Source organism: Mastomys coucha, unplaced genomic scaffold, assembly GCF_008632895.1.
Source record: "Mastomys coucha isolate ucsf_1 unplaced genomic scaffold, UCSF_Mcou_1 pScaffold23, whole genome shotgun sequence".
Lineage (NCBI taxonomy): Eukaryota > Metazoa > Chordata > Mammalia > Rodentia > Muridae > Mastomys > Mastomys coucha.
This window is the reverse complement of record NW_022196906.1, coordinates 33,635,444-33,641,529: the sequence shown is the minus strand read 5'-3', so window position 1 is coordinate 33,641,529 and position 6,086 is coordinate 33,635,444.

The window sequence follows — 6,086 nt, the reverse complement described above, 5'->3', positions numbered from 1 at the left end:
CACGTACACACACACATTTCTGTCCAAAACGCACCATGCACAATATTCTAAATTTTTAAAAATATTAGTCATATATATCACAAGAGTTAAACTACATATTTGTAGAAAGTCAAAGATGCAAACTCAATAGCACTTTATTAATCAACTGGATGTAAAAAACAGGATATACAGATCAATCTTTAAACAATAAAAATCACATATATTTTAAAAGGTATGGAGCTTTAATGCCTTTAATAAAGAAAGCCTGCCTCCAATTTCTTAGGTTCATCTGTGAACATAGAATATGTCACCCTATGATAATTTCCTTTAACTCTCTTCTCATGATTATTAAAGTCACTCACAGTAGATACATTGATTTTCAAAATTATTTCTTTGGGCATGAGGCATAGTGAGAAGCTACTTAAACAAAGACCTTAGGATTCTATGTGGAAAAAACAAACTACTGTTGACTCTACTTCAGGCTGAAAAGTTTAATTCTGGAACCAATTTGCCTTAAAGAGGAGTAGGCATGAAAATAATCCTTTCTAATTTTGATAGTTTGAAAATTTCTGATATATTCTCATATGTTTCAATTTTCCAACATAGTGTAATCCTTAAATTATAGATCAACTCAGAATTGATCTATTGTGTGAAACTCTGCACCCCCCACCTCACAATATGTCCCTAGTGACTGAGAGACTTAACACTAATAAAAAGGTGAAGGATACATCTGGGCACTTTCTGAGCCACAGAAGCCTAAGATGGTGGCACTGTTGAGTGCTGTCTTCCTACCTGCAGCAGAAGGGAAGAGCTCACCTTCCTTCAGTCTGTAAGTTAGAACTGAGAATCTCTCTCCTTTTGAGTCACTTTCTAGCAGGGTGCCACACATCTAAGTGTGTTTCTACTCCTGGCACCAATTCCTTGTTTTGTTCCAGGACTTGCAATAAATCACAAGAGATTTTAAATAATCTCTATTTTCCTTTGGGTGTTAATCCCAAGAGGAAGGAGTTGTACTGGGAAAACATCTCATTAACTCCTTGATTAAATTGTGTTGTTGTGGGAGGATTATTTCAATAACTTTTGTGAATACTTTTATGGACTGAGAGAACTCAAGAATGTTTACTTGAAACCTCAAGCATACCTCTTGGATACCTTACCTGTCACTAAAGATTTTAAAAGCTAGTGGTTCTGAAATCCTAGTTGTTACATAGTGGTCTATATGCCAAGGCAAGGTTCTCTTAAAGTGAAAAGATTGCTGACTCTGAAAGTGTTCTCTTAGCTGGGATCTACAGAATGACTAAGCAGCAAGGAGGGGAAGGGCAAGCCATTTTCCCAGCACCAGTAAATATTGGCATATACACTGTGTATGATGGAGAAGAACTCAACATACTTAAAGAATTTAGGAATTGGTTCTGAAAGTCATAGCCTTTATTTTCAGCTTCTTAGGAATCTGAAAAAGTAGGATCACAAATGTAGCCCTGTATGGATGACAGCATGATGTACTGTATTCACGGTTAGCATGGGGAATTTGATAAGACCATATCTCAAAGTGATGAATAAAAACATGTAGGGATACAATTCATCTTCAGTGTTGGGTGATGGTGTAGCATGCAGAAGGTCCCAGGTTTTCATACCTAGTACTACAAAGGAAGTGGAGGTAAACAATGTTCATAAGAAAAGAATGCCAAATGAGATACAACTAGAGAGATAAAAGGCAGCAGATGATGAGTGAAGGTCCCATTAGTCATTTTAAACAGATGGACTTTGCATTAAGGTATACAAATTTGCTATCATTTTAAACAACAGTGTTTTAGTAAACAGTGGGTGAGAAGGTGTATGAAGAGATGATTCCAGCCACAGAGAAACGAATAATTCTGTAGAAGAGGAGACTATTCAAAGAGACAAGTAAAACCCTTGTTCTGGAGACTTCAGATACTTGGTCAGAAAAAACAGTTACTAGTTCAGAGAAATGTTATTTTTAGTGTGTGTGGGAAAAAAGCCAGTTAGTCTAACATGATGGTAACAGAGCAGATCTCTATTTTTAGGTAAGGCAAAAAATGGAGGAGTTGGGTGGTAAATAGAAAAAGGAAATTGAAAAGTGAAATAGTGATCTGTATGAAACAAAAGGAAAAGTTTTAGGAATAAAGCCAATGGGGAGAAACTCAAATTATTCATGGGTAAGAAGAAGATCCATGAAGGATGTGAAGACAAAGCTACTAAATCCAGAGAGATGGGTAGAATAAACACAGAGGTTGGATATTTTAGGAGAGGAATATGGCAACCATTTGGAGGTTTAGTAAATTTGCTGCATTGTGCAAAGATGGGTGAACATGTGAAGTAAGATCCTCCTTATGTCCACAAACTGCATATGTTAAAGATTCTAATATCCCTGACTCTTATTTGATCTACAAAATGGTCACACAGCAGTTTTGTACAGACACACTTTTTTTTGATAAATTCTCAACATTATATTTTATCTAATTTTACTTTTTTATTCACTTTACATCCTGCTCACTGCCCCCTTCAGGTTACTTCCGGTTACCTCCCACAATCCCTTTTCCCCTCTTGCTCCCACTTCCTCTTCTCTTCTGAACAGGTGGAAGAGGTCCCCTGTCCATCCTGGCATTTCAAGTTTCTGCAAGGATAGGTACATCCTCTGGAGCCGAGGCCAGACAAAGCAACACAGCTAGAAGAACATATCCCACGAACAGGCAACCACTTTGGGGTAGCCCCTGTTCCATTTTTTGAAATCCACAGGAAGACCAAGCTGCATATCTGCTATATATGTGCAGGGAGTCCTATGTCTAGCCTATTCTTTATTCAGTTGCTCAATCTGACAGGGCCTCAAGGGTCCAGATGAGTTGAAGTTGTTGTTCTTCCTATGAAGTTCCTATCCCCTTTGCGGCCCACAATCCTTCCTCCTATTCTTCCATAAGAGTCCCTAAGTTCTATCCACCCTTTTACTGTTTGGATGTAGGTATCTGTATCTGTCTGAGTCAGTTCCTGGGTGGAGCTTCTCAGAGGATAACCATGCTCCTGTCTGAAAGCATAACAAACTATCATTAATAGTTTCAGGGATTAGTGCTTACCCAGGGGATGGGCCTCAAGTTGGGCCAGTTATTGGTTGGCTATTACTGAATGAAGTAACCCACTCACAAGTACATGCATGGTATGTACTCACTTATAAATGGATATTAACCATAAAATACAGGTACCATGCTACACTCCATAGACCTAAAAAGCTAAGTAAGAAGGAAGGCCCAAGTGAAGAAGCTTCACTTTTACTTAGAAGGGGAAATAAAATAGTCATAAGAGGCAGATGGAGGCCTTAATGGGGAGAGAGAAGAGATGGAGAGGGAAATGGGGGTGTTCAGGATCAGGTGTGGGGAAGGACATGGAAGATGGCTAGATGGCTATGAAACTAAATGGAAATCTGCAACTGATGGGGGTAAGGAGGTGAGGGGATCTCTAGGATGAGACAGAGACCTAGAATAAGGGAGGCACCCAAGAATCAATAGGGGTGACTTTAGCTGTTACTCACTATAATGGGGATATGAAACCTGAAGAGGCCATCTCCTGTATGCAGGCAGTCACCCCAGTGGAGCAATAGGAACACCCACCTACGCACAACATTTTCATTCCAAATTTTTTCCTGTCTACAAGAAATGCAAGGAAGGAGGTAGTGCATACACACTTAGATACTGCTCGTAAAGCAATTTCACGTGTCTGGTAAGAAGTAAGATCTGATAACTAGAAACTCACCACTAATATTCTAAGCAGCATCTTTCAAAGGCACCCTGGTCTCTGTTGCTCAGGTGCACTCTAGTTTGAAAAAGAATTCACATACAAAAATCACATGGCATAATAAAACGCAGCGACTTTAAAGATGGAGCTTTAATCCTTTGCTAGTGTGCACCTCAACAGTATGAGACACATTCAGATTGATGTACAAACTACAAAATCCTTCTAGATGCGGAAATGAAATTTAAACTTACTGGTAGCATCATCCTGAAGCCCATTAGTTTGGGGATTAGTTAAAACTAATTTTAAAATTGTAGGGAACTAAGGAATGCTGACAGTATGAGAGATTGTCTTCTCCAGAAGAAAGCCCACCAATTGGATATCCAAAACAAAATGGTCAGTCTGAATACATATACATACCAAGAACATTATACAGATTGTGCAGGTTATATGTGGGAACATATAAGTGAATATAATTTACATAAATGGATGTAACAGTTATCATTGACAAATACATCAGAAATTTGAAAGAGAGAAAAATGGATATATGGAAGGGTTTGAAGGGTGGAAAGGGAAGGAAGAATTTAGGTTATTATATTATAAACTCAAAAAGAAAAGAAAAAGAAGTAGCTTAAATGAAACCTCCAGCTTCTTTGCTTCTACAGTCTCCTCAAATTTTTACCCCTAACTGACCATCATTCTATTTAAATTTTTAATAAATGTGTATTATCCTAGAACCTAAAATGCCTGTATTTACTTTACTGTAACTGGCTTGCCCTTCTTAGCTCACTCTCCTCACGGATTTCCATGTAGGTGAGGGATATTCCATGTGTCAAGAAATAGCTGTTCACATCTGGGAAATATTCTTTTGTATATGCATTGTATATACATGAAGATGACCCATTCATAAACTCAGACATTTTCCATTCTTTGGCCTTGTAAATAATACTGTTATGAACACCAGGAACACAAATACTTTTTCAGAATCTTACTATTGATCATTTTGTATATAAAATGAAACCTAAATTGATTGGTTATGTTATTTTTCGTATTTTATTTATTTACAGTCCAGCCGTTGCTCCCTTCCCAGTCCCCACTGTCACAGTTCCTCATCCCATTACTCTCCCCCATGTGCCTGAGAGGATGCTCCCCACAAACCAGGTCTTCCCTTCCTTTGGGCTTCAAGGATCTCCAAAAATTAGGCACATCTTCTCCCACAGGGGCCAGACCAGGCAGTCCTCTGCAATATATGTTCTGGGGGCCTCAGACCAGTCACATGTGCTACCTGGTGCTCAGGGAGCTCCCAGGGGTCTGGGTTAATTGAGACTGCTGGTCTGCCTATGGGGTCGCCCTCTCTTTCAGCTTCTTCAACCTTTCTCCTAATTCAATTATAGGAGTCCCAGACTTCAGTCCAATGGTTAGGTGTAAGTACATGTGTCTGTCTTGGTCACATGACCCTTTTAGAAGATACCCATGGTAGGCTCTTGTCTGTAAATACATCATAGCATCATTAGTAAGTGTCAGGCCTTGGTGCCCCTACATTAGATAGATCCCAAGTTGAGCAGGTCAGTGGACCACCTTTGCTTCAGTCTCGTTTCCATTTTTTTCTGTGCAGTTCTTTTAAACAGGAATAATTCTGGGTCAGAAATTTTTACTGTGGGTTGGTTACCCCATCCCTTCTTTTGAGGCCATGTCGGTCTATTGGAGGTAGACTCTTTGAAATTCCTCTCCCCACTGTTGGGCATTTGGGCTAAGGTTCTCCCTGTTGAGTCCTGAGAGTCTCCTACCTCTCAGGTATCTGGTACTTTCTAGAGGGTTCCCCAACCTTCCCCCCACCCCCAAGCCTCCATATTTCCGTTCATTTTGCTAGCCCTTGGACTTCTCTCCTGTTCCTCCAATACCTGATTCTGTTCCCCTATTTATACCTTCCCCTTCCCCCTCCCACCCAGGTCCCCCCTCCCTCTGCTTCCTATAGTTATTTTCTTCCCTAATAAGTAGGATTGAAGCATCCTCATGTAGCATTTCTGCTTGTTAAACTTCTTAAATGTTATGGATTGTATCCTAGCTAGTCTGTACTTTTTGGTTAACATCCACTTGTTAGTTAGAATATACCGTGTGTGTTCTTTTGTGCCTGTGTTACCTCACTCAGGATGATATTTTCTCATTTCATCCATTTGCCTGCAAAATTCATGATGTACTCATTCTTAATAGCTGAATAGTATTCCATTATGTAAATGAATGACATTCTCTGTATCCATTCTTTGGTTGAAGGATATCTGGGTTGTTTCCAGCTTCTGGCTATTACAAATAAGGCTACTATCAACATAGGAGAGCAGGTGCCTTTGTGGCATGGTGGGGCATCTTTT